At 36.8% G+C, this 23,479-nt stretch overlaps 1 protein-coding gene and 1 pseudogene across 1 annotated transcript in view; one reads left to right on the top strand and one right to left on the bottom strand.

The window, feature by feature from the left end:
* Kctd8 (potassium channel tetramerization domain containing 8) overlaps positions 1-23,479 on the top strand; it is a 259,874-nt gene that overhangs the window by 67,350 nt on the left and 169,045 nt on the right. The window lies entirely within an intron of this gene.
* Positions 15,807-16,278, bottom strand: LOC110540554 (large ribosomal subunit protein uL23-like; annotated as a pseudogene).

The raw sequence follows: 23,479 nt of genomic DNA, 5'->3' as shown, positions 1-23,479 counted from the left end.
TCAAGATTGGCCTCTGGTACAGAGTGTACCAGGAAGTTTTACATAAATTATCTCAGGTAAGACAGATAGAATCAGGATAAAAAGCTGAAGAACAAATTAAAGGTTTAAGTCCACCAAAAATGTAATCAGATATAAGGAATTTATAAGGTACATGCTTTGGGATTCCTAACAAACAAGCAATTCATTTCATGTCACCATTTTAGTAACTTTGAGCTATAAACTTATTATTCATACTGTAGCATGGATACTGAGATATTTCATAGTAGAAATTCACAATCACCTATCCTGAAAAAAGAATTCACTCTGGAAATTACGGGGTTTATTTTCAGCAGTGTTTATATGTACATGTTTCAGAATTAGGATCACAATGCGTATAGGTATATGTTCTACTTTCTTCGTTTAATATTTTATGGGACAATTTCAGTGCTTCTACATCTTTAAATGATCGCATTCATTTCATGTCTTTGTCAGTTTGTTCATTCACCCATTCATCAAACATTTCCTGAACATTACCCTGAAGCAAGCAACATATTAAACTTTGGAGGTTCAAAACCTCCAAATAGATGGTGTCACTATTCTCCAATAACTTGCCTCAGAAATACAGGTCATGTGGCTGCGAGCATTATTCTTATCTGTGAACATGAGTAAGTTCTATGAGATAGGTGGTAGGACAGTATTTCTATGTATGCCTCTCTAGCGTGTTTCTCAAAGACAATAGTAAATGAAAATGTAAAAACGAAAAGTGAAGCACTCTTGTCCAACTCATTGAGAATTCGAATAGAGCAGAGTAGGGCACAGCTACTCTGTAATTTCACTGAGGCAATGACAAGCTGCCTTGCAGCACAGAGGCTTCTGGCTCTTTGTTTTCAGACACAGATCTGGATTTTGAATACTGGTGTTCTGGTTTTCAGGAATCAAGATAGAATGTTTTCTTGACTTTCCTACCCCTTTTACACCTTTACCGGATAACTAACCCTAGGACTTTTTATTTATTTATTTTTTTGGCATTTTATATGTGTGATCCTGGCTGAAGAATGTTGAATGTTGCTGTAAATTATTCTCTGCAAAAGGAAGAGGACCCAAGTTTGGATTCCCAGTCTCTACATAGAAACTGGCTTTGTGGTGCAGAAGGAAACCTTGCACTGTGCGTATATGTTATGGGGACAGATGGACTTGACCAGCCAAGCCTGTCTAGCTGAAACAGCTACTAATCTCTGGGCTCAGGGAGAGAAACTTCTTCAAATAATATGGTGGAGATGGATAGAAGACAATACCAGATATTAACTTCTGGCTTCAATACTTGCTTTCATAGACCTATACACATTCAAATACTGAAAACACCCAGCCTCCAACCCACAAATCTGTGAACAAAGATCACATAATATCTGATTACTTATTTTATATATATATATATATATATAATATCTGATTACTTATTATATATATATATATATTTCTGTCTATCCATCCATTTTTGTCTGTTGTTCTGGGAATTGCTAACACGGTGGCTATTCCTGTCAGTTGTCAAACTCAACATTCATGTCCTTCTCCCTTGACACTCTCAGCAACTGAAGCTGATAAAGAAAATTTCCAAACTTCTCTTCCAAATGTAGCTGGCCATTCAGCTCAGTTGTAGCTTGTGTGATTGAAATACAAGTGAGAGACAAGATTTCTGGGAAGTTTTTGCTTTTCCTATAAGGACAGGAACTCCACAAGGAGAGCAACAGAACCAGAAAATTTGAACACAGGGGTCTTTCCAGAGACTCATACTCCAACCAAGTACCATGCATGGAGATAACCTAGAACCCCTGCACAGATGTAGCCCATGGCAGTTCAGTGTCTAAGTTGGTTCCATAGTAATGGGAAGAGAGACTGCCTCTGACCTGAACTGATTGGCCTGTTCTTTGAGCACCTCCCCCTGAGTGGGGAGCAGCCTTACCAGGCCACAGAAGATTAAAATGCAGCCACACCTGATGGGATCTGATAGACTAAAATCAGAAGGAAGGAGAGGGGGACCTCCCCTATCAGTGGGCTTGGGGAGGGACATGCATGAAGAAGGGGAAGAAAAGGTGGGATTAGGAGGGAAGGAGGGAGGGATTTATGGGGGGATACAAAGTGAATAAAGTGTATTTAATAAAAGTTAAAAACTGAATAAAAAAGTTAAATAAAAAAGACAAAATGGTATCTGGGCTGTGCTTTCTGTCAACTACGAGAATACAAGCAGCCTACAGAGGATTTCAGGACAAAAAATACTGGAAAATCCAGTTTCTAGTTGTGTCAGTCAATGCCTGAGAGTGTAGGAACTGTGTTTGGAGTTCTTTATGCTGATAAAACTGACGCTGACTTGCTATATTTTGACCTGTCAGATTTCCTGATACTTATAACTAGACAAGGTGATAGTGTTTTCTATTATTTAGCCCAACTGTTTTTATAACATCTTTAGTGGGTTGTCACCTTTTCTAATTTTTAAATTATGCTATAGAGAATACCTTCATTTGAAAATGTTTAGGTCCATTGAAATTCTGTTAAAATAAATTGTGTGACACTCAACGACAGGGCAAAACAGCATGATTTCTGACACATTTAAATTAAATTAACATATTCAAATTTGAAAAAATTTGCATTTCAAAATATAAAAGAACATCCATTGCAAATGACAGTTACTACTCAATTATATTTCTTCAACTCTTAATATGTCTTTAATAACAGAAATAGTAGCTTTGATTTCAGAAAATAGTCTCACAGTTTTGTTTTGTTTTGTTTTGTGTGTGTATGAAAGAGCAGAATTTAAAAAGTAGTGGAGTGATCCTCCTTCCGCTCACATTTGGGTCGTCATATGATGAGACTTAAGTGTAGTTCCTTATACTATTAGGAGACACAACCTCACAGCAAAGTTTCTGATCTTCTGGCCCTTACAATATTTCTGCCTTTTTTTTCCCTCAGTGTTCCCTGAGCCTTAGTTACAGGAGTATTTCATAGCACTACCCATTGCAACCGGGCTCCACAATTCTATTGTGATTGGTTGATTTTTTTCTGTATTGCAGTTTCTATTGCAAGAAGTTTCCTTGATGATGGGTAAAGACTACACTTATCTGTGTGTATAAAGGCAAATATTTGTAGATTGTTCTTAGGTATTACTCTGGTTTAGTAATTTAGTGGCTGTAGATTCTCCTATATAGGGAATATAGGAAAAAAATATATATATACATATTCATATGGTAACCATATATAGTCATTTATAGTCATATGGTAAGTATATAAAGTAACTATATATTTTGTATATATATATATGTATAAAGTAACTATATATAAATTGAATATATATGTACATAAAGTAACTATATACACTTTGTATATAGTTATACACTATAAAGTCATATATAGCATATGCATATACTATATACATATAAAGTCATATAGTAACTATGACTTTACTAGCATCATATACTTTGCTAGTCTCCAGTTTCCAGGCACAGGTTCCCCATTGTTGAATAAATCTTAAGTCTGCTTATGGCTTATTCAGCTTATGGCTAACAAATAAAAATGCCAGACAGAATGAAGAATACCCTGAAGCCTTACACTCTACATACAGAACTCTGAGACAGACAGCAGCTGGAAAGGGGAGAAGTGACTTTCACCAGCGAAGAGCACACTGATTGGTCCAGTGCCAAGGATGAGACCTGAACTATACATAGAAGTAACACTATATGGAGTAAAGAGGTTAATGTGATTAATATAATCCTGAAAATTCAAAAGGAAAAAGTAGTGGAACACTAGTGGGCACTCAGACACATTTTACCAAAGGAATATGTTTTCTAGTGTGAGAGCTCTTTAGGTGACCTTGACAACCAAGACAACCGAAATGAATTCCATTGCCTCATGGTGTCAGCAGACTCACTGTCATACAGCTTGTGTTTCCCTCAAAATTCTGCCATACGTGAGCTTTTTTTTTCTTCCTCAAGTATTCAACAACTATTTTGGAGAAGTCCAGTAAGGTTTGCAACCATTTGGCTTCATAGATTTTATGAAAACATGAAATTGAAGATTCTCAGAAAAGAAATAACATGTTCATTTCCTCTAATGTTATCTCATTTGTGAAAGAGAAGTGATTATCAACTAAATTCAGCAAACATACAGAAACTTCATATAACAATGTTAATCAACTTGTAAATTTGTTATGAAGTCATTAAAAATGTGACTCCTGTTGATAGGTTGAAATGTAATTTTTCTTTATCTTGTACAAATTTATTTTGACCTATAAGTCACATATGGCCTTTGAAGTCATACTTAGCTTCCCTACCTGGAAGACAGAAATTTTGCCTACAAACTTATTATGTAGGAATCTAAATATGACCTACTTAGAAATAGGAATTCTAAAGGTATTTAGTCCCCAACAAATATGTTCAGTCAAATACCGAAGGAAGATGATAGTAAGGGAATTCTCTTCCACTTAGTACATCTTCATTTCAGCATAGAGCTTTTTATGTCAACGATTGTTCTATCATTCCCCATTTAACTGGAGAGGAATCTCTTCATTACTTGTCTTCTAGACATTTCTAGGAACTCTGTTCCTGCTCATATAGATTGCTGTTGTAGAATTTCTGGAGACACAAAGCTTTAGGGATAACTGGCTGAATTCCATGGCCTAACTGATGTATAATAGGAGATATCTCTAGAAAGATGTGAAGCAGAGGTTGAAGAAACTGCTTAGAAATGTCCTGTGACATCTATGAAAATCTTGACTTTCTTTCATCCTCAGTCTCATGTTCTGGCTATGCCTCCTTATATCAGAGACATCAGTTCATTGTACATGTGGAGTAACTGACAGATTCTCTGAAGAGAAATTCTCCTTCTGTACTCTGTCAGTTCATTTCTTTTTAGTCCCTGTTATAGCTTAAGATAGCAACCTAGAATGATTGTTTTAAAGTTTAAATAAATCATGAATTTCTTTGGGTGGATAAAGGTTTCAATTGTACTATGTATTAAATCTCCATAGCTGGAAAGACTTGATTAGCATCTGCATGACTAGTCACCTGGAGAGAGAGAAAGAGAGAGAGAAAGAGAGAGAGAGAGAAAGAGAGCAAAAACTTGGTGTTCTTTGTATTTATATGGGAAGTTTTCAATGTTTTTCCAATTCCACATATGCAAAGACAGAGAGCAGGCTGACTAATGAGAGATACTGAGAAAAAAATTTCTTTATGCCCCCCTTCCTGGTAATTTAAAGCATTTCTTTATTACACCAGAGATTGTCAGCCCATAGTGGGTTTTTTGTTGCGAATGGACAATATAATCTTCAGAGCCTCACACACTAAGGTGGGTATGGTATGGAGGACGGACGTCTAAAACTCCTCTGTGCCTTGATATTGTTTGATTTACTGGCTAAGTGAGTGATGGATTCATTCAATGGGTGATTTATTGAATTTCTTCTCTGTTTTAGGGGATGTGCAGGGAATTTAATCTTAAGCAAAAATTGACAGGCTTTCTGTGCTCCCGGAGCTTATAGTGGAGAAGGGTGAGGGACATTAGGAAATTCTGTCATAAATCACAACTGCGATGAGAGTAACAAAAGAAGAGGTACATGATGCTACATAGTGTGAAATGATCAGTTTCACATGGTCAGAGCTGGTAAGCATGGAGCCCCTCAGTACTGCCTCTTCAGCAGATTGAAGTGGATGCTAGAAGTCTTAGCTAGCAGAGGAGGTAGAGAAGAGGCATTCTGTGCATACATCCTGCAGCAGTGGGGAGCACAGGAGATACAATGGGCTGGGTTTCGCAGCATGCCTGGAGTGAGAAGAACCCTCACACCTAGGCAGCCATCAAAGAGCTTTAAGCATTTTATATTGACCGGAAGAACAGAGTGAAGGCATTAAAATTTTAAAGTGAAGAGTGAAGCAGGACACTTTAAATTCTATTATGCACAACATAATAGAATTCCTGTGCCAAAGAAACCTCCAGGCTGTGAAGTTGGAGGGAATTTTGTGTGTGTGTGTGTGTGTGTGTGTGTGTGTGTGTGTGTGTCTGTGTGTGTGTGCAAGTGTCAATATGTTGAGTGTGCACAAGCAGGCATGTGTGCCTGCATGTTTCATTTGCTTAGGGCTTTTTAGGACTCTGAAGATGACAGGTTGCTTAACAAGATTTCTATAAATTGGTGATAATATTTATATCTCCAAGACCATGACACATATGTGGCAGTGATGATTTGAGGAAGCCTAATTGACATGATTGTGGATCCCTCTTGGCTGTCTTCACACTCACTGTGCCCAGCCTTATTTGATTGTTTTTGTTTAATTAATTTATTTAGTTATTCACTTTACATCCTAATTGTAGCCCCCACCTTCTCCTCCCTCTTCCTCATATTCCTCAGAAAAGGGGAAGCCCCCTCCCCAACACCAGCACATCAAGTCACTTCAGGACTAAGCACACACTCTTCCTCAGTGGCCTGGTGAGTCTGTGCCTCCAGGGAGAAGTGTTAAAAAGGGAGGGAACGGAGTTCCTGTCTGAGAAAGCCCTCACTTCCCTTACTAGGAAAGCCACATGAAGGCCAAGCTGCCCATCAGCTACATTTGTGTAGGGGCCTAGGTCCAGTCTATGCATGTTTTTGGTTGGTGCTTCAGTCTCCACACTTCCCCCTGAGCCCAGGTTAGTTGGCTCTGTTGATCTTCTATGGGGCCCCAGTCCACTGCAGCTCTTTCTGTCCTTTCCCCCACTCTTCCGCAAGGCTCCCTGTGCTCTGCATGGTGTTTGGCTGTGAGTCTCAGCATCTGCTTCAATCTTTTTCTGGGTGGAACTTCTCAGAGGACAGACATGCTAAGCTCCCATCGGCAAGTATAGCAGAGTGTCCTGAATAGTGTCAGGGGTTGGCCCTCTCCCTTGGGGTGGGTCTAGGGTTGGGCCATTGCTTGCATTTTTCTAAGCCCAAATTTTTACAAAGTGAGATAAACACAGATATCCTTTTCCCCCACACTCTCTTTGCATATAGAGACATATAAAGACACATAAAAATGGAGCTGTCAAAACACATACATGAAGGAAGCTTATATATTACTTGATATTGGTCATGTTATAAATTTAATTTTACAATCGGTGTTGCAAATTCAATATGTAAGCAAGGTATTCATTTCCCTGTCAAAGTGACATAGCAGCTGTTGTAAGGATCACCTTGTAAAACGTTATAAAGAGTGGCCATCATTTTTTAATAGTTTCCCCTGAGATGGACACATATGCCAATTGCAATTCTCTACTTATATACACGATTAGAATGGATATCCTTGCACATACATCTTTTTGTCCCTTTCTAATTACATTCTTGGGAGAAATTCTAAAATGGTATTACTAGGTCACTTTGTATACATAATAAAAAGTTTCAATATACTTTAAATTTTTCTGCCCATCCAAAAGGTTGCTACAATAAAATCTTTATCATTTTGAAGATAATGTCAATTATCCCACCTCTTTGCTAAGACACCTTTTATTTTTATTGTTATTTTCTGCCCTTCAGATAGACATTAGTTGATATGTTTGGCTATTTGAATTGGCTCTGTATATAGATCTTATGCAGGCAACAATAGAGACTTTTTGTTCATTTTCTCTTTATGTGCCTTAAAGAACTGCATAATTACAGAATTAAGATCATTTTCTTGTGTTTCAGCTGCAATAGAATGTCCGTTGGTTTTTGGAGATTCTGGTGAAGCCATGATGTCCTGGTTTATGGTGCCTGTCTCCGCCACTTCTGTAGTAATTAGTCTTTTATTCTATCTGCATTTTCAAATACTTTCTCCTGTGTCTTTCCTTTTGATTCTCTTAATATTTTTCATAGATCAGATTTATTAATTGTAATGAAATTTAAAGTAATTTTTCATCTTGGATAGTGCTTTTGAAGTTGTATCTAAGACTGTCAAATCCAAGATTATCTAACTTTTCTCCTGTCTTTCAGGGATTTAAATTTAAAAAAAAAAATTGTGTACATATATGATCTGTTTTGTTTGACTTTTTAAAAATTAAGATTTTAACTTTAATAAAGGTCTTCATGCATATGTCCTGTTATGTAATCAGCACAGTTGTCTTTGGTGCATGATTCAAATTCTTACCAGTTCTGTGTTATTAATACTAATCTGTGAATGTAGCTGCCAATTTAGACACAGGTATGAATATTTAACTACTTTCGACTTCTTTATTTTTATGAGTATCCAAGTAGCTTCCATTTATATGAGATCACTAGTACTTCTATCATGCTCAATTTAAATAGTGTTTTGACACAACTGGCAAAAAAATAGTCAATGAAATTATTTTAGTGGTATTTTACTCTACTCATAGATGGAGGCTAATGTAATCCCCATCAGAAATGCTTCATTCACCAACTGATAGGAACAGATGGAAGGACCTACAGCCAATCATCAGATGGAGTCTGAGGAATCCCACAGAAGATGGGGAGGGTGGCTTGTGGGAGAAAGAAGGGTCACGGACACCAAAAGAATACAACCTCCAAATTCAACTCACCGGGCTCATAGGGGCACACAGACTGAAGCAACAGTGAGGGAGTCTGTGTAGGTCTGAGATAAGTCCTCTGCATTTATGACATGGTTGTGTAGCTGGGTGTTTCTGCAGGAATCCTAACTCTGGGAGTGGGGTGTCTCTGACTCCTTTCTCTTGGGACCATTTTCTTTCTACTTGGTTGCCTCATTCAGCCTTGATACGAAGCTTTGTGCTTAGTCTTATGGTAACTTATTGTGTCTTGCTCAGCTTATATCCCTGCCATTCCTGCTCAGTTTTGAACAGAAAGAGAGGAAGTTAGAGAGCTAGTCACAAGTTGCTAAAATACAAATGTGCCTTCCATTTTTTTTTTAATTGCCTTCTTCACTGGTCTGATTCTTCTTACAATGTTTCATGTTAATTCTCCTTGGTCTCTGTCTTTGCCAGCTGCTGTTAGTCTCCTGGATGATCAATGCCTGTGATGGATAGTGTTAGATTCCTGTGCAGTCTTTGTCTTTTTCAGCTGTTAGTAAACTGCATGCATTGTGTGTACCAGTTGCAGGCAGATTCTGCAGCTGCAGAACCCTGCCCTTAGAGACCAGCTTTCCCGCATGCATTATGCTTATAGCGGATACTTCAAAAGTATTTCTTCAGTACTCCCCTTTTACCTCAGAATCAAAACCAGAACTATTTCTTTAGTTCCAAAATTTTGATCTGACTTACACTGGAAGAAAAAGAGGTACAGGAGCTTCAGTTCTAATGCATCTCCCCTAATAGTTCTGCGATTTGATGCCATTGTGACAGGTATCAAGGAGACACTTAGAATTAGTGATGCTTTCAGTTGACCCGATAAAGCAATGCGTTTAGAATTTCTGTAGCTTCTTGATTAAATTATTACCTTGCACAGAAATGTTGTTCTGGCATAAGCATTTTTACTGTATGTAAAAATTCTAAGATCTACTTTATGCATCAAATGATCATGATTGTGCTTACTTTAGTGGGTTATTTTAAGTCAAAGCACAAAAGAGAAAAATAAAATAGATGGATTAAATATTATAGTACATCTTGTGATACTTTTCGCATTTAGAAAGTTATGCTATATATACCATATTAAGTTAAATTTTATATATAAACATGTATGCTATATATATTATGCTAATGTATTATAAGTTGCTACACAAATATCTACATTTTTGAAAAGGGCTTTTAATGGTATAATTTTTTTTTATTTAAAAATTTTTACATCCCTACTGTAATTTCCCCTTTCTTGTCCCATTCCAATTCTTTCCCCATGACTTATCCTCTGCCCTCCTCCCCTTACACTACTCCTCTATTTCTATTCTGATTAGAGCAGGCCTCTTATGCATATCAACCAAACATAGCATATCAAGTTGCAGTCAGACTAGGCACCTCTCCTTCTATTAAGGCTGGAGGAGGCAACCCACTATGAGGAAAAGGGTCCCCAAAACAGGCAAAAGTGTCAGAGGCATCCTCTGCTCCCACTGTTTGGAGTTCCACAAGAAGACCAAAATACAAGGCTGTAACATATGTGCAAAGGGCCTAGTTCAATCCCATGCAGGCTTCCTCGTTGTTGGCTCAGTCTCTTTGAACATCTAATTCCTCAGATTAGTTGATTCTGTCTTTTTTTCTTGTGTAGTCCTTGACCCCTCTGGCTCTTGAAATCCTCTCTGCCTCATTTCTGTAGGATTCCATGAGTTCGACCTAATGTTTGGCTGTGGGTCTCTGCGTCTGTTGCCATCACTTGCTGGATGAAGCCTCTCTGGTGGGAGCCGGCCTAGGCACCAATCTATGAATATAGCAGAATATCATTAGTCATCATTTCATTTGACTTTTTTGTTGTAGTTGTTTTGTTTTTGCCAGTCGTGTTTGGTTCTATAATGGTATAAAATTTTAACGAGATTAAAAAAAAAAATGTACCCAGAATTAGCCATTTGACATTATTTTGCTGTGTTCTTTACGATTCATTTAAAGTTATGCAATTTCTGTGTATTTTCCTTTGACAGATTTCCTCTCCAATGTGCATCTAGTGCAGGTACCCCTGCTTTCCACGTCATTACCCTTGAGTTGTTCTTACAATATCTTCCTCATAACCTTAGCGAGAGTCTTTTTTATTTGTTTGTTTGCTTCTTTTGGTTGTGCTTATACTTACATGGTATGTTTTATAACTTCACAAAAGCTTCCATTCACTTGAACTTTTTTTCATTGAGTGAAATATCCCAGAAGGAGAAAGACAAACATGGGATATACTCACTTATATAGACCTATAAGATATGATAAACATAATGAAATCTATACACCTAAAAAAGATAATCAATTGAGCGGACATGGGGTAAGATGATCAATCCTCGTTTAGAAAGACAGATGGGATGTGCATTGAACGTATGACAGGAGTCTACTGAGCGCATCTGAAAGACTCTAACTAGCAGTGTTTTCAAAGCAAAGACTCATGACCAAACCTTTGGCAGAGTACAGGGAATCACAAGAAAGAAGGGGAGTTAGTCTGATGGGGAAAGGATAGGAGCTCCACAAGGACCAAATATATCTGGGCACAGGGTCTTTTCTGAGACTGACATTCAACCAAGGACCATGTATGGATATAACCTAGAACCTCCACTCAGATGTAGCCTGTGGTAGCTCAGTAACCAATTGGTTTCCCAAAGTGAGGGGAACAGGGACTATTTCTAATAGGAACTTGATGACTGGCTCTTTGGTCTCCCCACCCCCGAAGGGAGGAGCAGTCCTGTTAGGCCACAGAGGAGGGCTTTGCAGCCAGTCCTGAAGATACCTGATAAAACAGGATCAGATGAATGGGGAGGAAGTCCCCCCCATCAGTGGACTTGGAAAGGGGCACGGTGGAGATGAGGGAGGGAGGGAGGGAGGGACTGGGAGGGAATGAGGGATCGGGACATGGCTGGGATACAGAGTTAATAAAATGTAACTGATAAAAAAAAAAAAAGAAAATAACTTTTTCACACAGTATATTCTTATCATGTTTCCCTTTCCCATTCCCTCCCTGATTCTCCCCACCTACCTGCCCATCCAACTCCTCACCTTCTTTCTCTGTCTCTCTTTGGAAAATAGGAAATAAAAACCAACCATAAAAAAAACTCAAAATACACACACACACACACACACACACACACACACACACACCACATTCAGAATTTCACCTATAGCTAAAGATTTAACATAGCTACATTTTTTTTCTAAATATTTGCAGGTTCTGGAGCACAAATCATAGTTATATAGTTAGGGTTGGCCATTACAAACACTTGCTAAGACAGCTGATCTTAAGAATTCTTGTAACAAATATAACAAAACTAAAATCACACCTACAGTGTGAGAGGAGTATTAATTATCTTGGTAGTGGTGACCATTGTTTAATTTGTACTTGATTTAAAGCATCAAATTGTGCAGATTAAATACATATACGTTATATTTTTTTCAATAATCTCTTGTTAAGGGTCAGAAATATAAATCAAATTAGCTGAACCACATGCTTAGTATCCTTTCACGGTGAATTCATGGATGGTTTTTGTATATGATTTGAGGTAGGCAATATATTTGAATCATGAGAAGCTCCAGTCCTGTTCCTTCTCTTCTACTGCATCTGGTGTCTTTCATGTTTTTCTTTCTGAATGAGAATTAATCATATTTCCTAGGGTCCTCCTTGTTGTTTAGCTTCTTTAAGTCTGTAGATTTTATTATGTTTATCCTGTATTATGTTATAATATTCACTTATAAGTGAGTATATACCATGCATAAAACTGTATAGAATCTTCTGAAATTACTTTTTGTTCCCCTTACTATGGGAAACCAATTGGGTACTGAGCTACCATGAGCTTCATCTGAGCAAAGGTTCTAGGTCATATCCATGCATGGTCCTTGGTTGGAGAAACAGTTTCAGAAAAAACCCTGTGCCCAGATAGATTTGGTCCTTGTGGAGCTCCTATCTTTTCCATGTCATATTAACTCCCTTTCTGTCAAAGGTTTGGTTATGAGTCTTAGTATCTGTTTTGAAACACTGCTAGGTAGAGTCTTTCAGATGCCTTCTGTGATAGACTCCTGTCATATGTTCAATGCACATCCCATTTGTCTTTCTAAGTGAGGATTGATCATCTTACCCCGTGTCCCCTTTTTTTATTTGTCTTCCTTAGGTGTATAGACTTCATTAGTAAGGGGAACATGGACTATTTCTGACAGGAACTCAATGGCAGGCTCTTTGACCTCCCCACCCCCAAGGGAGGAGCAGTCCTGCTAGGCCACAGAGGAGGACTTTGCAGCCAATCCTGAAGATACCTGAGAAAACAGGGTCAGAAGAAAGGGGAGGAGGTCTTCCCCAGTCCCTGGACTTGGAAAGGGGCAGGGAGGAGATGAGGGAGAGAGGGTGGGATTGGGAGGGAATGAGGGAATGGGATACAGCTGGGATAGAGAGTTAATAAACTGTAACTAATAATAATAATAATAATAAAAATCAGAAAAAAAGTACTTTTTGTAGAGAGCATAATAGCATCAAAACATAAAGAAAGTAGTCTTGTCCCAAATTCTGAAACTTTAGTTCATCTTCCAGAAGAGACATTACATATTAACTTAAAGAAGTTCCATATTGTGTTTGGAAAGAAGTTATGTTGGCAACAAATATTGTGTCCTATCAGTGTGACTTTGGAAATACTTTAACTACCTTAAGGTTCTGGTACTTGAATTTTAAAGGCAGAAAAGACAGTAAACAGGTAATTCATCTACATTGCATCCCTAGGAGATAGCTCATACCTATAATTAAATGTTTAGAAGCTGTTTGGTCTTTATAATAAACTAAACACAGAACTAAATCTATAAATTCTTAGTAGTCATGATTACTTTTCTCCAGATTCCACAGTGAGTTCTCCATCAACTTTAGTTAATGTTTAACAATTGAATTTACTGGAATAATATGCTTTTTTTCCCTCTCCTTGTTATAGTCCTGGACATTTGAAAAAAAAATACTCAATATTTAATCATCTCCAGTCTCCTAGTAGATTCCAGACTAATTGAAACCACTCATTAGTAAAGTACTGTTGTCACTTCCAGACAGCTTCAATTTTTTCACTCATCAATGTCTACATTTTCTTAAGAAATTCATAGAAATCTCAGAAAAGACTACTGTAACAGCATGAATGGCATTGGTGTAAATAAAGACATGTGCAATGAGAGAAAAGACAAAGTGGGAGCAGGGATTGTCACAACTTATTTTGTCTCTGACAGTAAGAATCCATGAAGCAAGTATGTTTTTCCCTGACACTAAGAATTTAAGAAGCAAGTACGATTTTGTGGTTTCTTAGAACATTTGGATGTGTATACAAAAAGCTTGGATAATAGGCCCTTCATTATATCATGCTCATGATTTATGTATTTTGTTTCCATTTTATAAATAAAATATTTCATTAAAATATAAAGAAAAACATTTAGTTAGCATTATTGTTAACTTGCATCTATGGAAATCATTAGATCTTGCTACCTGTATCTTAAGTAAGCAGCATTGTCTCAAATATATTTCAGGGAGAAGTAAATTCAAAAAAATATAAAATATATTTCTCATCTATTCTCACGATCATTTTCATTTCATAATTAACGTTGAAATTACTTAGATTGGTCTTTGGAATTTTAATTAGGTCTAAAGAAAGATAAGGGCTGCACATAAATTCACTTCCTGCTCTGCATGAATTACATCTCAGAAACACAAAACCAAAAAAAGAGAGAATTAAATAACAAAAAAATGCATTTGCATAAAATGATTAAATTATGCAGAGTGTTAGAGTTTTATGGTACTTTCCTACTAGAGAATGAACAGAAGAACCCTTGTATAAATTACATATGGCCTCTGAGTTATGATAACAATTCAGTTTACCTACAACTGATAGATTATCAATAAGCGTTGCAAATAAATTAGTACATTAAAATTATCTTTATTCTTATTGATAAATTATGAAGCTATTATTTGTATATACTCACTTATAAGTGGATATTAGCCTTATATACTAAAATCTGTAGTCCTAAAGACGTTAAACAACAAGGAGGACTGTAAGGAAGAGGCTGAAACATCACTCTCTTCATGGATATTTTACAATTTTCAACTGTATCTCTGCTGTGTAGGTATTTACAATATTTGCCTTTTTTTCCTCATATCTTTAGATGTATATTGAGGTGGAACATGAAGTTTAATCACAAAGTGTTTCACAACGTGATTTTTTTTTAATTTTTTTCTTTTTTTATTAATTGCACTTTATTCACTTTGTATCCCCCATAAGCCCCTCCCCCCTCCTCTCCAGTCTGTGCAGGGGTTCGAGATTACCTCTGTGCCTGGTACTTGCTTGGAGTATGAGTCTCTGGGAAGACCCATGTGTTCAAATTTTCTGCTTCTGTTGCTCTCCTTGTGGAGTTCCTGTCCTCTACAGATCTTACTATTTCCCACTTCTTACATAAGATTCCCTGCACTTTGCCCAAGAGTTGGCCATAAGTGTCAGCGTCTGCTTTGATAGTCTGCAGGGCAGAGCCTTTCAGAGGACCTCTGTGGCAGGTTCCTAGCACAAAGTGATTTTTAATCATTATTAATTTTCATTGTCATATCTTCTCAATAACCATGGCATTTTAAAATAAAATTTTTTATTTATTACAATTTATTCACTTTGTATTCCAGCTGTAGCCCCCACCCTTGTCCCTTCCCGATCCTGCCCTCCCTCATCTCCTCCAATGTCCCTTTCCCCAGTCCATTGATAGGGGAGGTCCTCCTCTCCTTCCATCTGACACTAGCCTATCAGGTCTCATTAGGACTGTCTTTCATAGTCTTCCTCTGTGGCCTGGTAAGGCTGAACACCCTTCCCTCTCAGGGGGAGGTGATCAAAGAGATAGCCATTGAGTTCATATCAGAGACAGCCCCTGTTCCCCTTACTAGGATGCCCATTTGGAGACTGAGCTGCCACGGGTTACATCTTTGCAGGAGTTCTACTTTAACTCCATGAATTGTCCTTGGTTGGAGTATCAGTCTCAGAAAAGACCCTTATGCCCAGATTTTTTGATTCTGTTGTTCCCCTTGTGGAGCTCCTATCCCTTCCAGGTCTTTCTATCTCCTCCCTGCACTCTGCCCAAAGTTTGGCTATGAGTCTCAGGATCCGCTTTAATACCACCAAAATTTAAAGTTTGGCTTTCAGAACATAGTTTGCAGTTTCTCACAGGAGAAGCTGGATTCTATTTGACCTTTTGAAAAGTGTTCATTTAAAATATTTATTGTATTTTCTTTTTTTATGGTGGAAAACTCTATGTTTAGAATTAACTAACTGGACTCAGTTTGGGATGATCCCAATCTTGTTGGCAACACCCAGAGCATCATAATCAGGAGCCAACGGAACATATGTCTTCTTCTCTCTGTCAGGTCTTATCAGAGTATTAGCTTTGGCCACATCAATGTCATAGAGTTTCTTCTATGGCCTGTTTGATCTGGAGCTTGTTGGTCTTGACATCCACAAGGAACACAAATGTGTTGTCCTCTATTGTCCTCATAGCTGACTCGGCGGTCAGGGGGGATTTGATGATGGCATCTTGGTCAAGCTTGTTTCTCCAGGGTGCACTCTTTCGAGGGTATTTGGGCTGCCTCCAGAGCCTCAGGATCTTGGGCAGCTGGAAGGTGGATGAAGTGAGAATCTTCTTTTTGTGGCTGCAGAGGCCTTTCTTAGCTGCCTTCTTAGCTTTCAAGGCCTTTGTTTTGGCTTCGGCTTTGAAAGGGGCAGAAGCTTCCTTCTTTGCTTTCAGTACCATCTTGGTGAAAAGGCTTATTGTGTTTTCTAATGACTTTTCTTATTGATTTATTTGATTGGTACACAATATGTACAAAAATACACATATGTGTACACACATAGATTAGAAAATTCTCTATTAGTCATGTTTGGTGTGCACATGATTTTCTCCCTGTGTGCAGCTTGTTAGTCTGTATTTTCAGCCACTTAGTGCTACCGGTTGGGAACATAAATTCTTACTTTGTATGTTTCTTCATGGCTAATATTCATTGCATTCTAGTGAAGAATTTCTTACCTATTTTATCACAAAAACCCTTTCCTGTGGTATATTCCAGATCTTCTTTGTTATTTTGCCTTTTATACTTTATCTTCACGATTTACCTGGAATTGATTTTTGAGTATGAGGTGAGATAGATGTCAAGTTCCATTTTATTGAGTGTGGGCATTAAGCTGTCCTTGAATTATTTGCTGAGACAGTCCTTTCCCACTGCATGAAGTGCTAACTTTGTTTTAAAGTAGTTGTCTGTACTTGCATGCATCTGTCTTGTAGTTTTATGCATGTGTCTTTCCTTGTGCCAACACCAAAGTGCACACTGTCTTAATGGTTACATATTTTAACTCCTGACTTCCCAGAGAGCACACTTTCTTGTTTTGTTTTGCTTCAGTAATATTTTGGCTATTGTTAGGTTTTTGCGTATACTTTATTAGTCTGGAAACACACACACACACAAATATAAGTACAAACACAGAATTAGCGATTTCAAATTCTGTTTTTATTTGAATTTTATTCAATTTCTAGAGTCATTCGTTAAAATATCAATACTTTGAATTTTTGAATCTACGTGCTAATAAACATATTATATAGCTCAAATATTGTGGCTTTAATGCCATTCATGAAAATATTGTACTTTTATAGAAAAATCTTGCATTTTTTGAGCTTTATTCCTAGTTTTAGATTGTGTTTCATGCTCGTGTATTTTCCAAGCTTTTAAAAACTAAAATTGATTTTTAAAATCTGTAGATTCAGCACCCTTGTAAATCATTGCAGAATTACCTTCTGTGGGGTCAGCAGGCCTCACTGTGCCTCTAAGCTTGGCAGTGTGCACATTTCGTTATCACCCTGTGACAATTTGTGTGGTTTGCTTGTCAGGATCAGAAACAGATTATGGTTAACTATTGGAAGGGCTAATTTACAAGAAGAATGTGGGACAGTTCAGAAACTGCTGAATTTCTAGGCCCTCCGATATAAAAACAAGTAGAAATCATAACATCTCCCAAACACTTAGTTTCATGAACTAAAATTTGGTGACCTTTTGCCTTTGTGATGAATACCTGCACTTCTTTCTCATCACTATTTCTTGAGAGCAACAGAGCCAAAAAATCCTAGGACCATGGGGGCCTGCATAGACAGGTGCTGCAACCAAGGGCCATGCATGGAGAGGACCTCGAAACAATGTTCTGATGAAGTCTATAGGTTATCCAGTTTCCATGTGGGTTCCCTTGTCAGAGGGTCAGGAGCTGTCTCTGACATGAACTCAGGGGTTGGCTCTTTGATCACCTTCCCCTGGGGGCTCCAGCCCTGTCAGGCCACACAGGAAGATGATGCCTTGATGAGACCTGATAGGATAGGGTCAGATGAAAGGGGAGGAGGACTTCCTTTATCAGTGGACTAGGGAAGGGGATTGGTGGGTGTGACTGGGAGGAGACAGCGGAGGGGGATACAGAGTGAATAAATTGTATTTAATTAATTAAAAATATTTCTCCAAACAAAGGAGGGAAATATCTACAACAGAGAACTTTGAACTAAGCAGGCATCTTTATTTTTTTTTTATTTTATTTTTGAGTGTTTTTAGGTTAAAAGGAACAATTTGGTTGTTGGGTTTCCATTAAGAAAGGACAGTCATTAAATTTTTTCTACCTTGTAGATGTTTGTAAATTCTATTTAGGTGGTTGAGGAGGAGTGGAGATCCTTCTGTAAGGCATTATACTAGGGAGGGACATGCCCACTCTTGCTGGGTAAGCATACTGGGAGGGCATTTTATAACCTTAAGGGGGGTGTGGAAATTCATAGACTAGTACATTCAGTGAAAGAATGATCTTTTAGCCACAAATGCCATCTTAGAGCTTGGGAAACTGAGTCAAGATGACTACCACAGTTCCAGGGTAAAATGGGACACACAGTGTGTGCTTCATTGAGAACATCTTGCTAATGCATTACCTGGGTCCTATATATATGATATTGTTTGATATTTAATTTTTCTTTATTATTAAAATAGCAGACTTTTGATGCTTCATACCTTCCTTTTTGCACAATTTTAATTCACTTACTTCTTTATTGTTGACTTTTTGGAGCTCTCAATATTGGTGCTTGTATGCACTCACTGTTTTCTAAGATGAAAATGTAGTTTTTATTTATTTTAAATGTTTTCATTGTGTTGTCACACAGGTATCCATATCTTGATCATATCCACTACTCGCTTCTCCTAAAACTCCTTCAGGATAAGCTCCCATCATACCTCCTTTCTCACTGGCTCTAATTAGTGCTGCGAGGGCATGAATGACCTCTCTGACTAACACCTCACAGGAAAGTTCTCCAGATACGGTACTGAGGTCCTCACTTGACAGCTCGTGAATTCTGGAAGCAGTATTGGGTATCCACAAAGGGATTGCTTTAATTTTCGGTTACATTTTTTAAAATTTATTTATAAAGTGGTACTATACAAATATACTACTCTTTTAATTTCTGTTTGTATGTGGTGTTTGGAACAAACATTCCTGCCCCTAATTGGAAAATAATTTTCCATATTTCTATTGTTGATAACAATTATAATTAATTAGTTACTACCTTAGAAAATAATTGAACATGGTAAATACTAACATGCATTATAAAGCACTTAGTCTGTGCCAAGTGAAATCCTCATATTAATAGTTACAGATTTATTTATTTTTAAATCATCTACTGTGCTATAGAATCATGCAAAGGCCCAGATGATGCCTACTGCAGGGGCTTGAGCAAAGAAGCAAAGGCATTGGTGTCCTTGAGCCTTTTGATACACTGTAACTCATTATTAAATCAAGTAGATTTGTACAGGAATGTTGAGGGATGATCTCTCAATGTCTTTCATTTCTTGAGCTCTGCCACGTGCTGTATTGTGGGGAATGGGCTAGACCTTTAACAGCTTCTTCCCTTTATATGAAATACAGAGATATGTTGTGGAGTAACTTAAAGAAAAAAAGAAAGAACGAATGAAAGAATGAAAGAAGGAAGGAGGGAAAGAAAGCCCTAAAGCAGTAGGTCAAACAGGCAGAACAGACATCGTTTACTTCAGGAATGAGATGACTTTATTGATAAAATTCAACAAAGTCAAATAATTCTCAGGAATCTTTTTGTCTTGAGGGTAGTAATTCTCTCGGAAACATCAGACTTCAGTAGCTTTCCCATAAAGAAACAATGGGCTCAATACAAAAGAAATTAGGTTAAAATTCCATTCAAATTAGGCATAGAAGTAGACTTCAATATCAACTTAGCCAAAGGCATTAGAGGTCTTTATATGAAAACTAAAAAGCACTGAAGGATAACACTGAGGAAGACAACAGACAGGGCAATGATTTCCCATGTTTGTGCCTCAGCAGATTAAATGTTGTGAAAATTGCTGTTTTACCAAAAGTGGCCTGCAAAATTCTCTATAATACATATTCAAATTTTAAATGGTATTCTTAGTAGAAGAGTTTAAAAAAATTTGGGGAAGCTAAACCTTGAAAATAAATACCAAACTATTCTAAGTAAAAGGAGAAATTATGCTGGAGCCACAACACCTGAATTCAAGCATATTACACAGATGTGATCAGAACAATGCTATACTGGCACAAAAGCATACACATGCTGGAATAGAAGATGGAGAAGGCCACAGTGTGATGGCCTTCTTATTGTTGATAATAGTGCAAAACGTCTCTGGAAAATGATAGCATCTTTAACAAGTGTTGCTGGGAAAACTGGTATTCACAGGTAGAAGAATGTAAGATCATCCCTATCTGTCAGCTTATATAAAGACCAGCTTCATATGGATCAAAGACTGTATATTCCTAATGCCTGAAAATTTGAAGTTATTAGAGGGATTTTCAAAAAAAAAAAAAAAACTCAAAAGAGGGAATTATTTTCTGAAGAGGAACTCAATAGGCAAATAAACAAATTCAGAATTGATAAATGGGATTGCCTGAAATGAAAAAGCTTCTGAACAAACATGGCAATCAAAAGAGCTGAGAGATGGACTGCTGTATGAGAGAAAATACCTGGTAACTATTCATTCAACTATATCTAGACCATTTAAATAGCTCAGGAAGTTAAACACCAAAGGAGCAAACAACCCAGTGATTAGGCATCCACTGTTGGTGTGCATATACATTTCCATGATGAAAATCAGTAAGAAGGCTTCTCCACCAATTAGAAATAGAACCATTAGATGAACAGATACACTTTGAGAAATTAAATACAACTGCTCAATAACTTCATGAACAAATCTTTAGACATTAGGAAAATGCATGTCAGGACTACAATGAGAGCTCACCTTATTTCTGAAAGAATGACAAATAACAGGAACTACAGCAGATGAGGGCTGGTTTGAAGGATCCCATTTGTACATGGCTGGTAGGAATGGGAATTAGTCCAGAAACTGTAGAAATAAGTATGAAGTATTCTGAACAACTTAGAAGGATAGATACATATGCATACTCCAAAGAATAAAAGTTAGCTCGTTATAGACATACCTCGCATGGTTAATTTTGACATTTATAATATATAGCTTTCATACATTAACTTTTATTGAAATGCATTTTATGCTGCTAATTAGACAGGGCTCCTACTTGACATTTTAAGAAATGCTTACTCTCAAATCATTAGAAGAGCCATGTCATTTCAAGAGGAGAATATCCTGACCCTGTTAAGTCCTTTCTCAGTGTTTTGTAGAAATTCCAATTCAGTTTCTCATTTTATGTTAGATGCTTTAATAGCATTCAAGGTTACATAAGGGATACCAGTGCCAGTGTTTCTATCTCCTCATAGTGTTTTTCCTTGCTCTATGAGAAACAAACAAACAAACAAACAAACAAACAAAAAAAAGGAATAAAAAGCCCCAGAACTTCTAATTAGGAAGTATTTGTGTGTTCACAGATCTTGTCATGCCAGATACAATTTTATTTAACTTTCATGTTTTCCTTTATTTTGATAACACCAGATGACAAAATTTATTTTAAAGAAACTACAATGTATAAAAGAAATTTAATATTGAACTTAGCTTCCTTTAATGCTCTCCCTCTTATTCCCTTGAAATAGGTCTTTCACTTCACTTACAGAATCCAGAGATGTCCAGTTTTTATTCCCTTATCATCTCTTTCACCCCATTTTCTCCAGTAATAGACACGCCTATCTCCTAACATGGTATCTAAATTCAAGTCTTCATTCTCTTTCCTACTCTGCTATTTCTCCTTTCAGGACATCATTATTTAATGTAACTGTGTGTTGCCTGGATTATCCTAAACTGAGTAATGAAAACTTCAATGCCTCATTAGTTCCAAGTTGATTGCTCCTATTTTGGTGGATTGATAATAATAGAGAAGTGAAGGCAAGATTATAGCAAAGGCTCCTCCCACCACCCACTCAGTAATCTGACTCCCAGAACTGCAGCAGCATTACATTCATTGTTCCCAACACCTTCCTTATTTGTAAAGCTCTACTGTATTTGACTTAGCTCATCTTTAAAGGATGGAGAGGAATTATCATACAGCAGAGGTTGAGACAAAGTTCAACTTAAGCATTAAGTTCTTTTATATTTTTGGTTTAAAGGGATTTGGATTTTAAAATTTGTCTTTTTTTGAGATTAATACCTTTAGAATTGAGTTGAGTATATACTACTTTATGGATGAAGATATTGTACAATATTATTATATTACTGTGTGATTTATTAGCATGAAAGTGTTTAAAAATAGTATTTGAAACACAGAACTAACTGACTTTTATGGCAATTTTATGCAATCAGATAAATAATTATTTTTCTCATGTGGCTTAAGCATAGCAGCATATGTTACATTACACAAAGAATAAATACCTCACATAATAATGGAATATGGATTATAAGAATTGTAGTAGCTTGTTCATTTCATTTTCCACTATGCCCAGAGCACTTGACAGGGGGTAGGGAAAGTGAAGCTGTACGACTCTTTTAAACAAGCTTACGGATAGATTTATTCACTCTTATGCAGCTGTCAGTTTACAGTGCTTAGTGTTTCTTTGTATTTTTATTTTTATATAAAACAAGAAGTGAAAAAATAGATCTCACAGCTCCTTATTTCAAAGCAAACCTTTAGAATTATTAGAAGTTTACTATTTTATTTTTTGGCAAAGCAGATTAATAATAAAGTTGAAAAAAATGAAGTACACTAAACAATCAAAAAACTCTTGTTGAAAGCATATACACTTAAGCTGTAATCAAATTCTGAAATTTGTAAAGTTGTAGATTAGAGACTGAAGTAGAAAGATGTTTATTATTTACATATACTTATGGAACCGGGATGAGAGGATATTACAATAGTGTATGGATATTTAAGATTAATAATGTGTATACCATTATGCGTGAAACCATATTAGATACTGATTGCAAATGGCTGATTTGGTGATACTTTTGCTGTAAATGCACTGATTATTTTCAATAAGTTAATGAATTTTCTTAAATGATATTATTACTTTTCACTAACTTTGTTCCTTTACTAATAAGTTTAAGTAATTACATTGTATCATATGTGAGAGAAAGTTGGATTGATCAGATTAATAGCTGGACACAGATATTATCAAATGGAGATATATGGCAATCTGTATGTCAGCTGAATGCGCTAATTCCCTTCATATGCAGACCAAGTGATTTTCAAAGACATATTTAATAGCAATTTATTCTATCTATCTAAATACTTCACCTCAACAACAAAAAAAAAATCTTATAAATGTTTCTCTCACATGGAAGTTAACTCAGACATATGGTGACAATTTCTTAGTGGAAATGATACTGCAAAATTTGTATAAGAATTTAATCCGATTAAAATTACCAATAATAACAAGAAATATTTATTAATTGTGTGTAAAGTTATTCTGATCAAATTAGTAAATTCAAGATCACAAACCACCAACAGCATGAGTAGTTAAGAAAGAGCCAAAACACTGTACTTTGAGACAAAAG

This window comes from Meriones unguiculatus, chromosome 3 (genome assembly GCF_030254825.1).
Source record: "Meriones unguiculatus strain TT.TT164.6M chromosome 3, Bangor_MerUng_6.1, whole genome shotgun sequence".
Taxonomy (NCBI): Eukaryota; Metazoa; Chordata; class Mammalia; order Rodentia; family Muridae; genus Meriones; species Meriones unguiculatus.
Note: the sequence above shows the minus strand (reverse complement) of the source record. Positions and strands in the feature narration are given on the sequence as shown.